Source organism: Lygodium microphyllum, chromosome 7, assembly GCF_053477565.2.
Source record: "Lygodium microphyllum isolate KBCC chromosome 7, Lygodium_microphyllum_v1.1.10, whole genome shotgun sequence".
In the NCBI taxonomy this organism is placed as follows: domain Eukaryota; kingdom Viridiplantae; phylum Streptophyta; class Polypodiopsida; order Schizaeales; family Lygodiaceae; genus Lygodium; species Lygodium microphyllum.
Genome location: NC_141141.1, coordinates 20,934,993 through 20,957,692, shown reverse-complemented (window position 1 = coordinate 20,957,692; position 22,700 = coordinate 20,934,993). Strand labels below are relative to the sequence as shown.

At 41.9% G+C, this 22,700-nt stretch overlaps 1 pseudogene; it reads left to right on the top strand.

The window, feature by feature from the left end:
- The first annotated feature begins 2,889 nt into the window (after positions 1 to 2,889).
- LOC148033253 (protein NARROW LEAF 1-like) lies at positions 2,890 to 22,689 on the top strand (annotated as a pseudogene).
- Positions 22,690 to 22,700: the final 11 nt, after the last annotated feature.

Here is a 22,700-nt window from a genome sequence, read left to right as displayed (position 1 = left end):
TATATACCCCATCATGAAAATTAGATAGCCATATTAAAAAGGAAAGCACATTACCAAGTGCATGACCATATTGGTCATGGAAGTGCACATGGAAAAAAAGAACCACCAAGGCAAAGCGCGTAGCCATATTGAGAAAAAGCTAAATTGCATTGCCCAAAACATGTGGCTATAGAAAATAAAGAAAACTACATTGCTAGTTGTATGATGAAATATTATCACCTTTCAAACTAGCACTAAACTTATAAACTTCATGTCTTAACACAAAAATATAAGTACCAAGGATTCTAGTGATTTCCAACTATTGTAGCTAGCTCTATGTGGAAGCTTGCAACATGATAGATGGGAAGCTACTTTAAGGTTCACTATGAGGTGACTTGAATAACAAGAAGGCTACACCTAAATAGCCTTACAAGGGTGGAAGTATATTACCTTTACAAAGAACTAGTGCTCCAAAAAAAAGAAATCCTCATTGGATATTCTCATTTTATTAGGGTTTGAAGTTGAGAAATTCCATAGAAAAGCATCGATGGGAGCCTATCAAATTCTCACCAATCTCAAAGGTAGGTGAAATAATTCAAACAATGTAGAAACTCTTGCAAATTCTCAATGGAACCTTGAAAGTGTATCATAATAAAAGGAAAATACAAGAGGAAAAGAAGAACAAATTAAGATTGGAAAAATTTTGAATTTATCTTTTGAGAAAAAATAAGAGAGCTAAAAGAAAGGCATGCTTTTTGTGCTAAGAACAAGCTCAACAAGGCCAATATTAAAATAGAGTACTATAAAAAGCAAGGAGGGGAGGAAAGCATGTTGGACTATTCTCTCCTATTGGGTAAAAAACCATAGGTTTGAATCTCTACAAGAGAGGTTGAACCCCTAGAGGATCTTAATGTACTCTCCGTGAGGATTTCAATCATGCTATGCATTTGGCAATTCAAAAATTATGATGTGTGCAATCTTGTGTAGCAACTTCTCCTATAGGCACCTATTTGGTTAGTATCATCTTGTGGTCATAACAAACATCAAGTGTAACATCCATGACAAGTCTATTTATGCTACCCTCTAATCCCTCCTAACTTGCTCTAGCCCTTATTCCTATAAGTCAAGCCTTAGAGGTAATTCAAAGCTCCCAAAAATCTTGGAACAACTCAAGAAAATTCATGAGCACTATCATATCCCTTCTCTACCCTTAGAAATAATTACACATGAATTTTTAGCAAGACCATTCATATATACTTGTGAAGATCATATCCCAACGACTATATTTATGGCCCCAAAAAACATTATTACGAATATTTTAAAATTACTCTATGAAATTATCATTTTGTCTAATTATAACAAATATTTTGAAATTATTCTCTAAAATTATAGTTTTTCATGGAACAATCTGACAAAATTTTTATCATTGTAGTTCAAGCCATTGGCATTTCCATCCCAATATGCCTTAGCATCCTATAAGATGCCAAAATACTCACTAGTGGGTTGGGATCCCATGATCTTTTAGGAGATCGGTGTTTTGATTACATGAGTGCTTGAGAAGGCAAAAGGCCAAGTGACCCTATTATATAGGATACCTTTAATGCTGAGGGAAGCTTATCATGGATCTAAGTTAATAAGTTCCCTACTGTGTGTTGTTGACAAAAGTAGTGTAATCACATACAACCCAATCTTATGGGGTTGGAAGCTCACATCCTAGGCTAGACAATTGTTTTCTCTGTAGGGAGATGGATTTTATACTACTTCATGGAATGGTGTTTTTATATATTATCTTTTGTGCAATAGAATGTTGTTTTCCAAAGTGTTTGTCATGTGCTAGATGTTGTGTTAATGGACCCTATGTAACATGATAATAAAAGGAAGCTACTTTTTTATGTTGTAATAGTATGGTACCTTTGCTAATTAGATAAGTAAAATAAATCCCATCAAGGAACGTGAGAATACCTCAATCCTGATGACCAATCATCTATGGCTAGATGAACCTAATAATTTGGGTAGCTTTTCTAAACATTAGATGGAGTTATTAATACATGATCCTCCAAATTCACTAGGATATATATGAGGCTCAACTTCATTTTTGGGGGGCTAATGTGAGATGATGCCTTATCCGCAAGGGGATCAACATTTTATTCTCTTCCACTTCTCACTCTCTTTGAACCAAGTGCCAAGGTCATTCACCTTCTTATGTGCAACCAGATGGTGCGAAGCTGCAGAGTAAGAAGTATGCAGTTCCTACTGTATATGTTGATTGCCTCCAGATTGTTGCCTCCAAATTGCTGAGCTGTGCAACCTCATCCAAAGTTTGGAACGTACCATACATCCATAAGCCTGTTGACAACAGATTATTCAAAGGCAACACAGGTTGGTTGTATCTTTTGAGAAACTTTGCTACAATCTTCACGCTCAAGGTGTGCCAGTGGCCAATATTAAATGAAGATCATTGTAACTTCAGTTATGCTTTTGCATGTCTTAGACATTGTGGATTTATGTAGCTATTGTGACTTGTACATTCATAGTCTATCATTCCTTTGTCAACATGGTGGTCATTTAATTCACTTTCAAAGTTCATGTTTTGGAGGTAGATATATTTTTTGTCTTATGCTATTGAAGAGTTTGTCTTATAGAGTACTTCTTTGAGCGTGCTTGATTTTTGAATCTAGGAACTTTGACATCATCGAGACATGAGATGATCATTCAGCTTCAATCAGTGCAGCAAAATTTGCTTGTGGTGGTTTCAATTTGCTGAGTGCTAGTGCGGACAAGTATGGCTTCCTCCTAAAGTCATGGTTTTTACTTTGAATTTTTAGATTCTCAAGTCTATTTTGTTTTCGCTCAATTGTAAAACCACTTACCTGTAGATCATTGGTGTTTTGCAACATAGAGGCAACAACAATGGGCATCAAGAGTACACATTATCATCAAGAAATGGCTTCTTGTAGCATAGTTTATGATATGGATATTGATCCATACAACAAGATAGCAGTAACTGTTGGACAGGTTGGAAGTTCTTTTCATGGAAGATTACCACAAGTTTTATATTGAAACATGATTGGCTAATATGTTAAGTTATTTGTCTTGTATGGTTTCAGGATAAGAAGCTGAACATGCTCAATCTTGCTAGTGGGAAGTATAAGCTATATATAGTTTGTCTATATATAGCATCCCTGGTCCCCTCTATATATTCCAACTATGTGTGCTCACTTGATGCACTTCTGGGGTTCCACTTCCGGTGTCTCCTGTCTCTCTTCTCTTCTCTCTTCCTCCGTTCCTCGTCTCCCTCGTGCACTGTTCAACATGGTATCAGAGCAAGGTTGTTAGTTGCTAAGTTTCTAAGATCTTAAAGACTTCAAAGTCTTATTCTTGGCTTGTTTCTCAGAGTGTTTCTGATGCCACGCTTGTTGTTCTCATCACACCACCACCTGTTCACGAGGAAAGTCTAAGAATAACAGCCTGGTATGGCAAATCATGTAATGGTTTTCTTGGGGGCTTTTCATGTACATTGCTTGAAACTTGATCATTCTTTTGGTGTTAGGAAAAAGTATGGTGCTAATGCTGAAGACCTTCCTTCACGAGTAAATGATGTGATAGGGACCTATGCTCAAACTCCTTCTCGCCGTCCTTTGCCCCTGACCACTGCCCCTGCCCCTACATGCCCTGTTCTGCCTCCCCTGTCCTGTCTGGCGAATATGTGAAGTCGCTGCACCGGAGCGTGCGCACAATGGCCAGGATCGGCAAGTTGCAGCAACGGCAGGGCTGTGAGAGAGGAGAGACCGCTGCCTCCCTTTCTTGTTAGCGAATATGTGAAGTCGCCGCGCCCTCCTCTGCCCCTGACCCCTGTTCTGCCTCCCCTATCCTGTCGCCATGGCCGTAGACGACGACACCTCCCAGCATCGCCATGGCCACGAGGAGGAGGACGATGCCGACCTCAATGAGCCCCCGCACAAGGAACTTTAGACACTAAACTAGATGGTAAATAGCTTTATATCTAGTAAATGCACAATTTTTTCTAGTTAGTAACTAGGATTTTTTAAATTGGAACTAGGTTTTTAATTTTACTAGATAGATATAAAGCTGTAACTAGTAAATAAGTGTCTATATGGTAAAGCATGGAAAAATTCTATATATCACCTGATATAGCCATGTTTATTGGACAAAATTATGAAGCTATGGATCATAGGATAATGTGTATGCACAGTAAATCAAAACAAATTTGTATATAACATCTAACATAGTCATGCTTATATAGTCATGTTAAGTAATAACACATCACAATTGATAGGCTTAACCATTAGCCATGTAGTCAATCTCAAATAAGACAATGTCAATACACACTTGTAATGGATATGTTTGTATGCATCCAAAATGTACATGTGCTATAAGATACATTTGTGCATTTTGATAACTTTTAATTCTTACTCACATAGCACAAATCGTTTACACATCCACAAATAAAATATCATTTTTAACAATATAAATATTTCCTTATCACATTAAAACAAAGAAGAATCTCAATTCAACTCAATGACATAGCTCTAAATCTTGAAATTCCCCTCAAATCCCCCCGAAATGTGGGATATACCTAGCATCCATACAAGCACAAATGGTTATCAAAAGTTATTTGAGCCCCTTACAAACTAGGAGCATATCCATCCATTAGCAAAATAGAAACAATTCAAATTGTAATACTTTTCCTTAAATGGAAGACATAGAACCTCTTGAGTATGTGGAAACTTGAAGAGGGGAGCTCTCAATAGACAGTCATGGAACATGGTCTATTAACTAGGGTAGCTGTATTAAGTTCATTAAAAAAGCAACATTTCCTACCAACATGTGGCATATACTCCCACATTCATGCATGTAGCATATTTAGGGGGGTGAACAAGGAGTAAGAGATGATAGAACACATAGCACAAACATAAACCAATAAAAGCAAGACAATGGGATGGAGATGGATTATGCTAACATTGTCATTGCTAGCATGAACATGGAAGATCTAGAGAAGAAGATGTGGGGTGACCAAAAATATTTAATGAGAATTAAAAGAGAGACAATAGAATTTGGGGAGCGAGTGCTATGTGCATGAGTGGTATCCTTGTTGCCATGCATTCGGCAAAGCAATGCTAAGTATTCTCTATGCAACATGTTCATGTATTTTAGGGGAAGGTCCCCCTTGAGGATGAGTTTTCTAGATTTTTTTGGCTCACCTATGGATCAAAGTGGTGCTCACATTGTTTTGCTTGCCATTAGATTTATTTTGGGTCTTGCTTTCATCTAAAGCAAAAAGAGATTGGGTTTTGGGTTCACGTGTTTGGCTTAAAGTGAGCCTTGTTTGCATGCTTCTATGGCATGTTGATTTTATTCCCGAGGAGGTCTTGCAAATTGAATGTCCAATATGGGCTAGTTTTCACGGACTTCCTACTTTGCTAGATGGATAAGTTAATGTGCTAGTAGAAGTGCTAGGTAGAGCGCTCTATGTTCTTACAATAATATTAACTAGTGGAGCAAGTGGCCTCTCATACTTTGGAATAAGAGGAAGAAGATCCTTAAGATGCTCTAGCTTTTTTATCCTAATGGGATTGAGTTGTTGGTTGATATCTGTAATATTTCCGCGTAACCATACCGTAAATATTAACCTTGCGCACGCCGTGTAACCCTGTGCAAAGGGTATCTCTCGCATTTAAATTATTGGCAGTATAATATGTGACCCGCGCGCGTGAAATAGGGTCCTCTACAATGGTAAATCAAAACCCGGAGTTCAAAAAACGCAAGAACCGCAAAAACACCCTCTTGGGAGGGGCAATTTAATTAAATTAATGCAAATTTTTTTATATATTTATCCCTTCCCCCAGCCAATGCATGGGTGGAGGAAAGGGAGTGTGGAGGGGAGGATGGCAAAGTGGGGGTTGCATGGGGAAGCTCTCCACGTGGGTGGAGACCCCCTTCCCCACCCCCAAGGCCTATAAAAACACCCCCCATCAAGGGGGTGTGTTTAGGAGGAGAGAGGGAAGGAAGAGGTTGTGAGAAGGAGACTGTGAGGGAGGTGAAGTCGTTGCCGTGAAGAGGCCGCCAGTCCGCCGCGCTGTCACCCAGCCAACGCCATCGCCGCCGCCAGCTGCTGTCCAACCGCCACGCCTCGAGCGCCACCACCATCCTGACCACGGCCAGTTCAGGCCGCCCGCCGGGCTGACCATGATCCACACGAGCTTCTGTGAAGCTCAGAAGCTTCTTTGGAAGCTTCTTTTAGAAGCTTCCAAAGGGGGCCTCCATAACCCCCTTTCCCACCACCGTCCCGAAATACCTTTCCCACCACAATTTCGAATAGGCCATTAATACCCCTTTTCCGGGATTTGAAGAGGGGCCATAAGGACCCCACTAGACCGTCAGAAAAAGGCTTCCCGCGATAAGTCTTTTAAGTCCTTCACCGCAAGCGACATTGCGTAAAAGAATCTTCCACTTACGAGGAAAGGCAAAGGCCGGAAGGTTGCATGTCAAGGCAAAACAATCCGTAGACGATGAAAGCGAATTCAGAAGCCGAACCTACGTGTACGATGGCCCCGAAAAGATCCCAAGAGGCGACCGCGGGAGGCTCATCTCCGAATATACAAGTGGACATCTCCCCGACTCCACAAGTCCAGGTTCTTCCGTGTTAATTCCGCATAAGGGAATGATTAGGCGAGCTTAAAAATGTAATTGCATTTTTACGCTTAATATGCATACGGAAATTGGAAAGAATACATCTCTTGAACATTAGGTAAGATTGAAATTGTCATGAATTTGAACGATTAGAAGGTTAGATGCATGTAGTTGTTACCGTTTTAAGGTAATGAGACTTAGGCAAAGAAATGGAATTTATAAGTGCATTATCTTCATCCTAGACATGGTAGAAATAAACGTATACTGCACATTAGGTAACATACTTCTCGTAATGATTTCATAGAAAAAGGTTAGCATCATAAGGTATCATTCGAAGAGAATTAATAGGGTACTAAAGTGTACGTATGGACTTGAAAAATAGCTTGTAAGATGGAATAAAATTAACACTAGTTTTGCATGAGCTTCAGTAACTACTTCGTAGCTAGGAGAATGTTATAAATTGCGTGTCGTCATGAGAAAAAGGATCAATCATTAAAAAGCCGCAATTAGGGGTAAAAGCATAAGATGCCAAAAGGTAAACAACAAGGTTGTAGGTACGACTATTGATGTAAGACCTAGTAGGTCCTAGGAAAAGTTAGTAGCCAGATTATCATGCACCAAGGAAAGATAAGTTATCATGAACCATGTGACACGTAGAGGAAATTAATCACATGCTTACGCATAGTGGTGGAATGGTATCTATTGCTCTCCGTTAGATTTAGATTATTACCCTTGAGAAGGATCATCCTTGTCGCGGGACAAGCATAATTGAATTGACTAAGTAATCTAAACCACAAGGATTCGTATAGTCATGACTGAGTCGATATGATAGGAATCCTAAGTGTTGACTAGGGTTTAGTGCAATAATAATTCGACCTAGTTTTAGACAAAAACCGTGAACCTAAAGATCTTACACATCTTCACAAAAATGTCGAAGCAATTGGATGTTCATCCTAAGGATCATTCGTCTTAATGATGGAACTCTGACAGAGTTGCATATTCTAGAACCAGGGCCAACCTAATTAGGAATGGGTTGGGGGATACCCAAAAATCCTCTTACTCGGTGGAGGTAGACTCCGTGATCAGGAAACGCTAAGCAACGGATAGAAGGATTCCGTGGAATAGATGCAATACTTGTGCACAAAGCCGCAACATTGTTGACAAGTTATTGAAAGAATTTAACTTACAAGAGGATGACTAATCATCCTGTTACTTACTTTTCTTGGGAATAATTTGCCAAGGAAGAGTAAAGTTAGGTATTTGAAAATGACCAGACAATAAACTGAAGCGACATGGTCACTGGATCCTGCCACATCAAACCTAATGTATTGGAAGGTTATGACCCTAACCCAAGAATGATAGGAATCTTGCCAAGTTGCAATTGATTCCGGATCGAATGCGGGTAGCATTCGGAGGAAAAGGAGTTACTCCTTGACAGTTTGCCAGCCAAAACGACCATTGGAATTTGATTATGCTTGTAACAATTAGAAAAGCACTGTTTGCATTGTTTGCTCAATGAACTAAAGGAGGAAAACATATCTAAATACTTCAGGTTGAAGCCTGAAGGGAGAGGCAGCTTCAGTTACCCCCGACTGGCTGCCTAACCCTAACCAAGGGGGTTGTGAACCGCGCCGGGAACGTGGACCGAACCCGCGGTGAGAGGTCTCTCCATTGAGTTCTGCTTGGAGCAGGAGGACGCTTGGGTGCCAGGGGGGCTCTGGCTGTAAATCCCTCGCCTTCCCGGCCCTGCACAAGAGACTAACGTGACTCGGGATTGGATCTCGAGGCCCGCATACTAGTCTACGGGCGGAAACTTGGGATAGTAATCACAGGAAGGATTACTGGATAGCCTTCGGGCGGATTATGAATGCGCCTACGGGCGGGAACTCCTTGTATTGCAAAGATAAAAGGATTAAATGATAACAAAGAAGTTGTTTGACTTTGTTTTCTTTATGTCCTGTGATAAGATTACGTGAAGGAACCAGTGCTTAATAGGGTTAATCAAGGAAGCTGTTTGTATATGTCAAACTAATGTGGTAGGTAATTACATAACTAAAACAAATCGAGGAAAGTGCGGAGGATGGACCATGGGTCTGTCCTACGGATGGGTGGTTCCGGTTAGCCGGGAACTTTTCTCAAGATCTTCGATGGGCAGAGGATGATCGTCATCACCAAAACAAGCAAGGAGAACAATGACTTGGAAGTACCGATTACCCGATTCAGGCTGTTTTAGGGGAACGGAATGGGACTATGCCTTTTGGCAGAGAGGTCGAGCCTTGCATCCCTCTCGTTTCCCATTCTCCTTGAACCAAGTACAGCATGAATCCGCTTCAGACCAGGCGTTCTGCGTAAAGTAGTTCGATCAGGTCTGACGCTAGTCGCTGTTAGAAAATGACCAACAATTCCAGCCGATCCTAAGTGGGAACGGCCAGGACGCTTCCGTTACGTGGCAGACGCGGAAAGTCCTAGATGACAAAACCCGCAACATTCCATGGGAGTGCCGGGTGGAGTTTTCTAGACAACCTTTCCGATGGACTGCTAAGACGTGTCCTAGAGGGTTCCAGTGGACACGTTACAGTTGGTATCAGAGCCGACTTATAATGGAATTGTTTTCATAAGATTTCATTAGAAGTGAAGTAAAGAAAACTTTTACTCAGGCGCAACCCCAGGTACAAGTTCCAAATTCACCCCCTACGGCAAGTACGACTGTGATCCAGGAGAAGAAGTTCCTCCTCAAACAGATTAAGCCACCCGAGTTTGACGGGAGAGGCAGATTCGTCCAGTCAGACGCTGAGATTTGGATTGAATCTATGGAGGACTACTTCGAAGCCGCTGGCACTGCACCTACCAATCAGGCCATGCTCGCCAAATTAAAACTCACCGGTGAAGCCAGACTATGGTGGAAGCAATGGTGCAGGGATCAAGGGATTTCAGAGGGTTTCGTTACCTGGGAGAAGTTAAAGCAAGCCGTGCAAGGGAGATATTTGCCACCCGCATATCGTACACAGAAAATGAATGAGTTCTATGAGCTAAAACAGTTAGGACTCACGCTTGACGCATATTACTCTAAGTTTGTCTCACTCTTAAAGTATGCGCCACGAATGGACACGACACAGCAGGTGTCCAAATTTTGCGCAGGCTTAAATCCACTTGTAAATACTCGTCTCGAATCTATGAGACCATCAGATCTTCAAGAAGCACTCATTAGAGCAGCACCCATAATCCAAGAAGTGCAAGCTAAACCAAGGAGTATTAAGAGTTGGACTTATAGCAACCCAAGCAGGGGAGCATTCAGACCCCAGGTTAAGAGAGTTCAAGGCCACAATCAGGGACAATGAAAGAAAGCAAGGACAAGTAACGTCAATAACTTTGTTCCTACTCACGGTAATGGCCGAAACATCCGATGTTTCCACTGCAATGAACTTGGTCACTACAGAAAGGAATGTCCCAAGCTTAGCGAGGGACACCGTCAAGGTACTGGCCGCGGGCAGGGAGCCGCCACCCGTGGTAGAGGAAGAGCTGCCTGCATTACCACTAGGCAAAGATGTAATGCAGAAGAAGAGGAAGACCTGACTATGGAAGCGGAATTCGAAAGAGCAACAGTCCATGCCGCTTTACACAAGAAGGGCCCGAATCGCCAGTTCTCGGTAATTCAAACGCCGTCGGACTATCAAGGTAAAAGTTTCAGAACCTTGATTGATTGTGGCAGCACCCATTCCTTTATCTCACCAGCGTGTGCTAAGAGATTAGGAATAGCCACAATAGAAGCACCTACCCTGCTTGTGGAATTGGCAAACGGTCGTGAGGTAACTTGTGCTAGGCAAACTGCTAAGGAGGAGTTCTATCTGGGAGGAAAGAAAACCTCAGTCAAATTCAGAGTCATGAACTTAGGCATCCATGAGTGTCTACTCGGGATGGATTGGCTTAAGCCCAATGACGCCCACATCCACTGTGGAAAGGGTCAAGTTTCCTTTCGAAACTCTGACAGAGAGTTTGTTACGACTCAAGGTGAGGCAGGAGTACCGAGAATCCAGCTAGCCAAGGTATCACGGATCATAAAAGGGGTTAGGAAAGGATTACCCGTTTATTTGATCAAACTCAACAAGTTGGATCAAAAGCAAGAGGCTCATGAGGGACCCTCTTGGCTAAAAGAATATGCTGACGTATTCCCTGAGGAATTAACTGAACTTCCACCTCCAAGAGAAGTTGATCATGAGATAAGGCTAATACCCGGAGCTGCGCCAATTGCAAAGAGACCTTATAGAATGTCCATTCCAGAGGCTATTGAGTTGAAGGAGCAACTCAAGCAACTGCTAGACCAAGGCTACATCAGGCCTAGCAATTCACCATGGGGAGCTCCAGTCCTATTCCAGAAAAAGAAAGGTGGTACACTTCGACTATGTATTGATTACCGTGGGTTGAATCAATCAACAGTCAAGAACAAGTACCCTATTCCTAGAATAGATGAGCTTCTTGATCGCCTTCAAGGTGCAAAGATCTTCTCCAAAATTGATCTCAGGTCAGGTTACTATCAAATCAGGATCAAGGATGAGGATATTCCAAAAACGGCCTTCAATACGAGATATGGGCACTTTGAATTCTTGGTTATGTCATTCGGCCTTACAAATGCACCTGCCACCTTCAATAGGTTAATGCAGGATATTTTTAGGCCATATCTTGATGATTTGGTGCTTGTCTTCTTCGACGACATTTTAGTCTATTCTAAACAGGAAGAAGATCATGAACCCCAACTACAGATTGTGTTGGAGACAATGAGGTCTCATAAGCTGTATGCAAAAATGAAGAAGTGTGCATTCTTCAAACGTCAGATTGAATACCTAGGATTCATCGTATCATCTGAAGGAATATCAGTAGATCCGGCCAAAGTCAGAGATGTGCTTGAATGGCCAATACCAGTATCTGTCAAAGAGATACGTAGTTTTCTTGGCTTGACAGGATGGTATAGGATCTTTATCAAAAACTATGCTTCGATTGCAGCACCTCTTACCGACTTACTAAAGAAGCAGACTTCTATTACATGGTCAACTCCCGAGCAAAATAGCTTCGATCAATTGAAGCAATGTTTGGTATCAGCACCTATTCTGAGACTTCCTGATCTCAATAAGGAGTTCGAGGTAGTAACTGATGCTAGCATTCTTGCATTGGGGTGTGTTCTTATGCAGGAAGGTCATCCAGTAGCGTATTCTTCAAGGAAATTGAAGAGTCACGAAAAGAATTATGCCACTCATGACCTGGAGTTGTTAGCTGTCATCCATGCTCTAAAGCTTTGGAGACACTACTTGTTGGGAAACAAGTTTACTCTAGTAACCGATCATAAGAGTCTCAAATGGATTTTTACCCAGAACGAGCTCAACATGAGGCAACGTCGATGGATTGAAGTATTGGAGGAATATGATTTTGAAATCAAGTATCGGCCAGGAAAGGAGAATGTGGTTGCCGATGCACTCAGTCGCAAGGCATTCCTAAACTCTCTAATATTGCAGAATCCATCAACGGCCAGATCTCTGGCTACAAAAGTATCTATGCCAAGCAACCCTATACTCGATTTAGCTAGAGAGGAAGCATGCCATGACTTAGCTTACCAAGCAATGATGAAAGAGATATCTACCAAGGATCATAATCCGAAGTTGCAGGCAAAGTATCATGAATTTTCTGTTGACAATGGACTTATTTACTATAGAACAAGGCTATGTATACCAGCAAGCCAGTCACTTAAGCAAAAGATATTGTGGGAAGCTCATGATTCCCCTTTCGCAGGACATCCTGGCTATGCAAAAACTCTTAATGCAGTCAGGAAGAGCTATCATTGGGAGAGGCTCAAAGGTGACGTCCTCAAATATGTCACTGAATGTTTGTCTTGCCAACGTATCAAGGCTGAACATGTCATGATGCCAGGAAAATTACAACCACTTGACATTCCCCAAATGAAATGGGAATTCATCAGTATGGATTTTGTGGTAGGCTTACCCCAAGTCCAAGGAGGATACAACTCCATTATGGTTGTAGTTGACATGCTTACTAAGGTTGCACACCTGATTCCAGTAAAGACAAACTATAAAGCCTCCGATATCGCAAGAGTGTTTATCAAAGAGATATTCAAGCTACATGGTTTACCTAGAAGGATCATTAGCGATCGAGATTCTCTTTTCACTTCTCACTTCTGGAGAGCTATCTTTGAAGCTATTGGGACTCAACTCTCTTTTAGCACTGCCTACCATCCCCAAACAGATGGACAAACAGAACGGGTAAATCAAATCATTGAGGATATTCTTAGGGCCTACTGCTGTCGAGAGCCAAAGAGATGGATTCAATATTTGCCGTTAGTAGAATTTGCTTACAATGCTTCTTATCAGCAGAGCATTCAAATGACTCCTTTTCAGGCATTGTATGGTCATGATTGTCGAAGTCCTCTAAATTTTTCTGATCCTACCCTGAGAGTGGAAGCCTCAAGACAAATGTTGGAGGACATGGATGACCAAATAAGGTCAATAAGACAAGACATACAAGCAGCCAAAGATAGACAAAAGGCATATGCGGATTTGAAGCGCCAAGAGAGGATCTTCGGTGAGGGAGACATGGTCTTCATTCGTGTACGCCCCAAGAAGAGTTCTTTATCTCTAGGTAAATGCAAGAAGCTAAGTCCAAGGTACTGTGGACCGTATAAAATCCTCAAATGCCTAGGACCCAATGCTTATAAATTGCAACTTCCCGATAACCTAAAAGTTCACAATGTATTCCATATTAGTCTCTTGAAAAAGTATGTACCCAACCCAAATCATGTACTTGATGATCAACAAGTTGTAATGCCTAGTCAAGGAATCCTTGAACTAAGGCCGGAAAAGATTTTAGATGTCAGGGAGAGACAGTTGAGATCTAGAACCGTGAGAGAATGCCTCGTCCAGTGGAAAGATTATCCCGAAGAGGATGCTACCTGGATGGATGAAAGCTCTCTCAATCTTCAATATCCCCAGTTTATCTCGAGATGAGGACATCTCGAATCTTCTAAGGGGGAGAGAATGTAATATTTCCGCGTAACCGTACCGTAAATATTAACCTTGCGCATGCCGTGTAACCCTGTGCAAAGGGTATCTCTCGCATTTAAATTATTGGCAGTATAATATGTGACCCGCGCGCGTGAAATAGGGTCCTCTACAATGGTAAATCAAAACCCGGAGTTCAAAAACCGCAAGAACCGCAAAAACACCCTCTTGGGAGGGGCAATTTAATTAAATTAATGCAAATTTTTTTATATATTTATCCCTTCCCCCAGCCAATGCATGGCTGGAGGAAAGGGAGTGTGGAGGGGAGGATGGCAAAGTGGGGGTTGCATGGGGAAGCTCTCCACGTGGGTGGAGACCCCCTTCCCCACCCCCAAGGCCTATAAAAACACCCCCCATCAAGGGGGTGTGTTTAGGAGGAGAGAGGGAAGGAAGAGGTTGTGAGAAGGAGACTGTGAGGGAGGTGAAGTCGTCGCCGTGAAGAGGCCGCCAGTCCGCCGCGCTGTCGCCCAGCCAACGCCATCGCCGCCGCCAGCTGCTGTCCAACCGCCACGCCTCGAGCGCCACCACCATCCTGACCACGGCCAGTTCAGGCCGCCCACCGGGCTAACCACGATCCACACGAGCTTCTGTGAAGCTCAGAAGCTTCTTTGGAAGCTTCTTTTAGAAGCTTCCAAAGGGGGCCTCCATAACCCCCTTTCCCACCACCGTCCCGAAATACCTTTCCCACCACAATTTCGAATAGGCCATTAATACCCCTTTTCCGGGATTTGAAGAGGGGCCATAAGGACCCCACTAGACCGTTAGAAAAAGGCTTCCCGCGATAAGTCTTTTAAGTCCTTCACCGCAAGCGACATTGCGTAAAAGAATCTTCCACTTACGAGGAAAGGCAAAGGCCGGAAGGTTGCATGTCAAGGCAAAACAATCCGTAGACAACGAAAGCGAATTCAGAAGCCGAACCTACGTGTACGATGGCCCCGAAAAGATCCCAAGAGGCGACCGCGGGAGGCTCATCTCCGAATATACAAGTGGACATCTCCCCGACTCCACAAGTCCAGGTTCTTCCGTGTTAATTCCGCATAAGGGAATGATTAGGCGAGCTTAAAAATGTAATTGCATTTTTACGCTTAATATGCATACGGAAATTGGAAAGAATACATCTCTTGAACATTAGGTAAGATTGAAATTGTCATGAATTTGAACGATTAGAAGGTTAGATGCATGTAGTTGTTACCGTTTTAAGGTAATGAGACTTAGGCAAAGAAATGGAATTTATCAGTGCATTATCTTCGTCCTAGACATGGTAGAAATAAACGTATACTGCACATTAGGTAACATACTTCTCGTAATGATTTCATAGAAAAAGGTTAGCATCATAAGGTATCATTCGAAGAGAATTAATAGGGTACTAAAGTGTACGTATGGACTTGAAAAATAGCTTGTAAGATGGAATAAAATTAACACTAGTTTTGCATGAGCTTCAGTAACTACTTCGTAGCTAGGAGAATGTTATAAATTGCGTGTCGTCATGAGAAAAAGGATCAATCATTAAAAAGCCGCAATTAGGGGTAAAAGCATAAGATGCCAAAAGGTAAACAACAAGGTTGTAGGTACGACTATTGATGTAAGACCTAGTAGGTCCTAGGAAAAGTTAGTAGCCAGATTATCATGCACCAAGGAAAGATAAGTTATCGTGAACCATGTGACACGTAGAGGAAATTAATCACATGCTTACGCGTAGTGGTGGAATGGTATCTATTGCTCTCCGTTAGATTTAGATTATTACCCTTGAGAAGGATCATCCTTGTCGCGGGACAAGCATAATTGAATTGACTAAGTAATCTAAACCACAAGGATTCGTATAGTCATGACTGAGTCGATATGATAGGAATCCTAAGTGTTGACTAGGGTTTAGTGCAATAATAATTCGACCTAGTTTTAGACAAAAACCGTGAACCTAAAGATCTTACACATCTTCACAAAAATGTCGAAGCAATTGGATGTTCATCCTAAGGATCATTCGTCTTAATGATGGAACTCTGACAGAGTTGCATATTCTAGAACCAGGGGCAACCTAATTAGGAATGGGTTGGGGGATACCCAAAAATCCTGTTACTCGATGGAGGTAAACTCCGTGATCGGGAAACGCTAAGCAACGGATAGAAGGATTCCGTGGAATAGATGCAATACTTGTGCACAAAGCCGCAACATTGTTGACAAGTTATTGAAAGAATTTAACTTACAAGAGGATGACTAATCATCCTGTTACTTACTTTTCTTGGGAATAATTTGCCAAGGAAGAGTAAAGTTAGGTATTTGAAAATGACCAGACAATAAACTGAAGCGACATGGTCGCTGGATCCTGCCACAACAAACCTAATGTATTGGAAGGTTATGACCCTAACCCAAGAATGATAGGAATCTTGCCAAGTTGCAATTGATTCCGGATCGAATGCGGGTAGCATTCGGAGGAAAAGGAGTTACTCCTTGACAGTTTGCCAGCCAAAACAACCATTGGAATTTGATTATGCTTGTAACAATTAGAAAAGCACTGTTTGCATTGTTTGCTCAATGAACTAAAGGAGGAAAACATATCTAAATACTTCAGGTTGAAGCCTGAAGGGAGAGGCAGCTTCAGTTACCCCCGACTGCCTGCCTAACCCTAACCAAGGGGGTTGTGAACCGCGCTGGGAACGTGGACCGAACCCGCCGTGAGAGGTCTCTCCGTTGAGTTCTGCTTGGAGCAGGAGGACGCTTGGGTGCCAGGGGGGGCTCTGGCTGTAAATCCCTCGCCTTCCCGGCCCTGCACAAGAGACTAACGTGACTCGGGATTGGATCTCGAGGCCCGCATACTAGTCTACGGGCGGAAACTTGGGATAGTAATCACAGGAAGGATTACTGGATAGCCTTCGGGCGGATTATGAATGCGCCTACGGGCGGGAACTCCTTGTATTGCAAAGATAAAAGGATTAAATGATAACAAAGAAGTTGTTTGACTTTGTTTTCTTTATGTCCTCTGATAAGATTACGTGAAGGAACCAGTGCTTAATAGGGTTAATCAAGGAAGCTGTTTGTATATGTCAAACTAATGTGGTAGGTAATTACATAACTAAAACAAACTGAGGAAAGTGCGGAGGATGGACCATGGGTCTATCCTACGGATGGGTGGTCCCGGTTAGCCGGGAACTTTTCTCAAGATCTTCGATGGGTAGAGGATGATCGTCATCACCAAAACAAGCAAGGAGAACAATGACTTGGAAGTACCGATTACCCGATTCAGGCTGTTTTGGGGGAACGGAATGGGACTATGCCTTTTGGCAGAGAGGTCGAGCCTTGCATCCCTCTCGTTTCCCATTCTCCTTGAACCAAGTGCAGCATGAATCCGCTTCATACCAGGCGTTCTGCGTAAAGTAGTTCGATCAGGTCTGACGCTAGTCGCTGTTAGAAAATGACCAACAATTCCAGCCGATCCTAAGTGGGAACGGCCAGGACGCTTCCGTTACGTGGCAGACGCGGAAAGTCCTAGATGACAAAACCCGCAACATTCCATGGGAGTGCCGGGTGGAGTTTTCTAGACAACCTTTCCGATGGACTGCTAAGACGTGTCCTAGAGGGTTCCAGTGGACACGTTACAATATCAAATTCTCCCTCTTCTTGGATACATGCTTCAAATGCAAAGAAGATTGAATGAGTTAGCAAAGTTGCTAAGGGAGCGAGGCTTCCAAGTAGCATAATTGAAGCTGTAGTTGCTTGATTCTAAATAATTTGGGTGATTTCAAGATTTCTAGCATCAGACCTTAATTACTGAGCATATGATGGAGGAATTTATTTGATTATCTTGTACATTATGTATGCTATGATTCAAGTAACATGCAACAGCTAGAAATACATGCACATGAAAGTCCTAATTTTGGCATTATGAATCCAGTGAGATTAATTAAGGTTGAAGATCCATAGCCTAGCTATCTAGTACACTCCTCAGCCTATCCTCTTGAGAAGCTTGGTACGAGTAGGTTATGTGGTAATCCTCTTGAGTAGCTTGGTACAAGTAAGTTGTTTTGGGTTTCAATAGGCATCCATCTTAAGTAGCAGCTATGCCCTAGAATCTCATGTCAAGAAGCATATTAGACTCAACTTGGGAGTGTGTTGTGGTGGTGGTCATGTACCTAAATACCAACCAATTATTTGAAGTCATTTCAATGAATATATTCTATCTTACCAATTTGAGCAACACTCTGATTGGCAATGTTCCAAAGTGACTGGGTGTTTTGCATAAACTCTAGGGTCTAAACATATCTTTCAATAGGATTGAAGGTGAAAAAACAAACTACTAAAATATATTAAAGCAAGAGAAATACTTAATGACATTGATCAACCTAGCTATAACATACTAGATGCTTGCCTAGGTGTCATAGCAGTTCAAAGCAAGCAGCTTGCCTAGTGTTTTTAGAGTACGTAGCTTGAAATTGATTTGGGCTCTTATCTTGCAATAGTGCTGCTTACTACAGAGGTGCTCGCCAAACTACTGCTGATCAAAGGCAACAAGGGTAGCTTCACATGACTTCCCTTGATTTTCATCTTCAGGTTCATTGCTTTTCATTGAAAATTCTTTACAACATAAAAAAATTTGAACAAAAATGATGACCATAATCTTGGTCATGCAAGGATATAATCCTGGTCATACATGATAGCTTCCTTGCATAAGATGACCATTATCAAGCCATGTGGTTTTGTGATCTTACTCTCATTATCCCTGTTATGCATGAGAGCCTTCCCTACATAAGACAATCAAGATCAAGCTAGGTGGTACATACAATGTCTTGATTGTTCCAAGAAGGAGACTAGGCTCAAATAGAGATACTACAATAACCCTTGAAATTCATTTTTCCTTCCGGGAGATAGGCTTCACCCTATGACAAGTACATGGAAGCTTAGGCAAGTCAAATGGGCCTCATGCTATAAAGAATGGCACCTAGAATAGATATGGCAGAAATACACTAGAAAAGTGTGGTCTAGTACTCCATAAACAAATTGAACACCCCTCTATGTAAGGTGTATATGCAGAAGCTAAACATGAAGGAGAGGCTTAATAAGTTTATAAAAATCCATGCATGGTGTGTCATGTGCCATCAATCTTGGGAGTCAATTCTCCATGTTCTCTAGCATTGCCTTGCAAGAAGGCTTTGTCTAAAAGAACGTGACAGGGTGGATTAGAATTGTAGGCCTTAATGTAGAGGTTATGATGAAGATGGCATTGTTTGGGGTCAAAGGTGTATTGAATGAAGGCATATTAAACCTATGGAATGTCATTAGGGCATTAACATTAGCACCATTTGGGCCAATAAGAATGCTCAAATATGATCTAGTATCTAGATAGACTGTAAGAGAAGTGCTTGCAACATGTAGAAAGATAAGGAGGAGAAGCATATCTTCAAAGTGGGGGTACAAGCTCCTTAGAAAGACAAATTTTTGAAGCCTCTAGGAAGGCTTTTTGAAGCCCAATAGCATATTTTTCCATGAACCTCAAAATACTTTGTGATCAAACCTTCACATTAAAAGAAGGAAAGAGAATAGAGTTCTCTTTTGATTTTCGCAACAGTGCGGGTACTTATTTAGACTGTGCATAATCGAAGGCTAACAATGGGGCAGGGGCTCTGCTACTACATGCGACAATCTACATAAGCGAGGTTGGGTGAAAGATTGAAACAAATCTGACAACCGTTGTTGCTGTGTAGGTCAAGGCCCTTCAATTTGAGACTTCCTGACTCGTATTGTAAATACTGCATATTAGTCTGCATAGTGCTCGTTAGCTCTTCATCTGATGGTTGTTGAGACTCAACCCGCAGCATAATTGTCGACAATCATGGAGGTATGCACAGCTGCTATCCCTACGACAGCTTGCCCCATCTGCTTGTAAATTTTTAAAATTCCCTACGACCGGTCTGCATGAGGTTGAAGAGTGAAGGCATTGGGTCCTCCACAATTGAATACAGAGAGCTCTGCTAGGTTTGCTCTGTCCATCAGCGCAAACATTGCGCACACATAGAAATCTGCGATCGAGGACAAGGGTGAGGAGAGAACAAAGCTGACCTTGGATGGTGGGCACCCTTGTGCGAGGCAGCACGTAGCCCTGGGACACGAAATTGCTGTGGCCTTCTTACTCTAGCAATCATCATCATTACCTGCTCTCTCTCCTCATGATTTCACAGCATCAATGGAGGTGTAAGGGCTCAAGGCCTTTGGCTCTTCCATGATTGTCCCCAACCCTTCTGCGAGGATGCTGTCTATCCTTCGGATTGAATGAATCTTGACGTTCTGGGCGTGGAGGCAGGGCAGGGACAGGAGGCTTGTAGTCTTCCTGATGATGACCATGACTTCTTGATGGAGAACCCAAAACAGAAAAAACCAAAAATATGAGGCGATTCAGATGCAATTCATCGAATATCACATGTGCCCAGAAGGCAGGTCTTTCTGCAGATGACAAGGAAACCCTCTTTATTTTGAAATTTGTTATTAATAGATTTATAGCGAATCCCGCCCTTATCTATGCAGTGTGCGCTTGATTAACAAAAGGCCAAGACAACACAAAGTGATCTTTTGGCATTTACTTCTCTTGAATTACCTGTTTTCTTGAATTACCTTTGTTTGAGACATCAAATGCTGTTCTTGCAGGCCTTTTGAGGAGATCGACATCTCAAAGGTTCATCATTCATGGGTATGCTGTTCCTCTTCACCTGTATCAGAGAGTTCATCACTAGATCGTGATTATTCCATGTCATCTGGGAACTCTAGTCATCTTCCTAGAGAAGATGGTCCTACATTGCAAGCCTTGGCATTTGGTGCTCATCACCATTCGGAAGGTAGTGCTGCTTATTTCCTATGGCCTCCTGCACATAGGCCTCATGTTAGAGCAGAAGAAAGGAAAAGCTTCTTTTTTGGTCTACAAAAGGATCTAAACTCAGACATAAGTGAAAGGGTGCCCAATGGCAGGCAAGCTTCGACACTTTTGGATGTCATGACTATCGGAGCATATCATAGCAGGTGCCTACGCAGAGTCAGCCTTGGAACAACAGTGGGATTCCTCAAAAGGCAGGGGCATTTAACAAGTATTCCTGCAATCATTGTGTTTGTAGCTCGGAAGGTTCATAAAGCATGGCTTCAAGAGTGCCTGAGGCTTCCAACTTATCTTGAGGTGAAGGAAGTTATCTCTAAAACCCATGGCATGTGGTTTTATGGCCTCTAATTCTGTGATCAAGTTTAGGCAATAAATGCCTAGATTGCCTGACATGAGAAGCATTATGATGTCAACTAAAGATCCACAGGTAATACTAGTTTCAATGTAGTGGACTTCTTGCTTAACTTCATGGTCCCTTTTTTAGATAAGTTTCCTTGCCTAGTTTTCCATGAGTAATGTGCAGGAGAAAAGTCCAGTTCTGTAAAAGTGCTGAATCATTATCTAAGTTGGCAAGCTGACATAGAAATATTATAGCTATACCCATTTGGATGATTTGAGGGACCAGCTGGAGGCATATGGTGTGATGTTGATGTGGTAGAGTTCTCTTATTTTGGTATTCTAGCCGCAACCCCTAAGCAAGAGGTATACACAGAGCTGGCTGAAGGTTTAAGGGGCAATGACCCATCCATCGGTCCAGGATCTCAGGTAAAAAGCCAGTGAATAACTTCAAAGTTTGAATACAAACTGCTCGTCTTGAAATTTAGTCATTTTATAATTTTACGTTTGTTTTGGAGGTGTGCATCTTACAACCAAGTTTCTAAATTGTCTCAAGGATCAGTTGCATAGCCTTAGAGCATGGTCATAATCTGGATGTGTCTACTCTTTTGATGTCATGCTTGTGGTCTTAGTTCAATTTTCGGATCAACTGTAGGCCCTTTTATGTAATCAAGTTTGATGTCTTATATTGATCTAACAAATTGTTTAGTATTTTTTATTTAATTGAGTTGTATAAACTAGCATATCAAATGAGGGCATTTGATGCATTATGATAGTGTACAGTTTAGTGGCAGATTGATATGTCTACATTGATATTCGAGGGTCATCACTCTCGAATCTATCATCATTTTGTTTACCGATATACTCAATTGCAGCATGACGATGTCCATATTTGTGTATAGAAAATAGAAATGACCATCTCATGTGTTTCTGTGTTTTTGGTGTCATTAGATGTTTTCCGCACATTTTTCCCCTCCTTTCCATAAACTTTGAGAAATGCTGAGAGTGTGTACATGCTTCATCATATATCAATTAAACAACTGATGGTGTTTTTTACACTGTAGAGGTGAAGATTGGCAGATTTTTAGTTGCAATATATGTACATAATTGTTGCATCATTACTAGTTTCACAATTCTGATACGTTTCTCTCTCTCGTGAATTGCACAGGTTGCAGGTCAGGAGACATTTGGTACACTTGGAGCCATAGTACAGAGTAGGATAGGGACTCGTCAGGTTGGGTTTCTGACAAATCGACATGTTGCAATTGATTTGGACTACCCCAACTAGAAGATGTTCCACCCACTGCCTCCAAATGTTGGACCTGGTGTTTATTTGGGTGCAGTGGAAAGGGCAACATCTTTTATTATAGATGAGCGGTGGTATGGCATTTTTACAAGTGTGAATCCAGGTTTCCCTCTTTGCTACTTGTTTTTGAACTGTCTGCTGTTAAGGCATTCTTTATTGTCCATTTTATAAACTTCTCTGTGAGTTGAAAGAAGAATTTTGGTTTCCATTTCTTGATATGACAATATTGATATTTGATGATGTTTGCTCATGGGGTAGAGACATTTGTGCGAGCTGATGGTGCTTTCATTCCGTTCGGGGACAATTTTTATGTCTCCAAAGTCACAACTACTATCAAAGGGGTAGGTGAGATGGGAGATGTTATAACTATTGACTTGCAAGCAAGCATCAAGAGCATCGTGGGGAGGAGGGTAATAAAAGTTGGCAGAAGCTCAGGGCTAACAGAAGGAAGCATCATGGCATATGCCTTTGAGTACAATGACGAGAAGGAAGCATCCTTGTGAGAGCTTCTAGA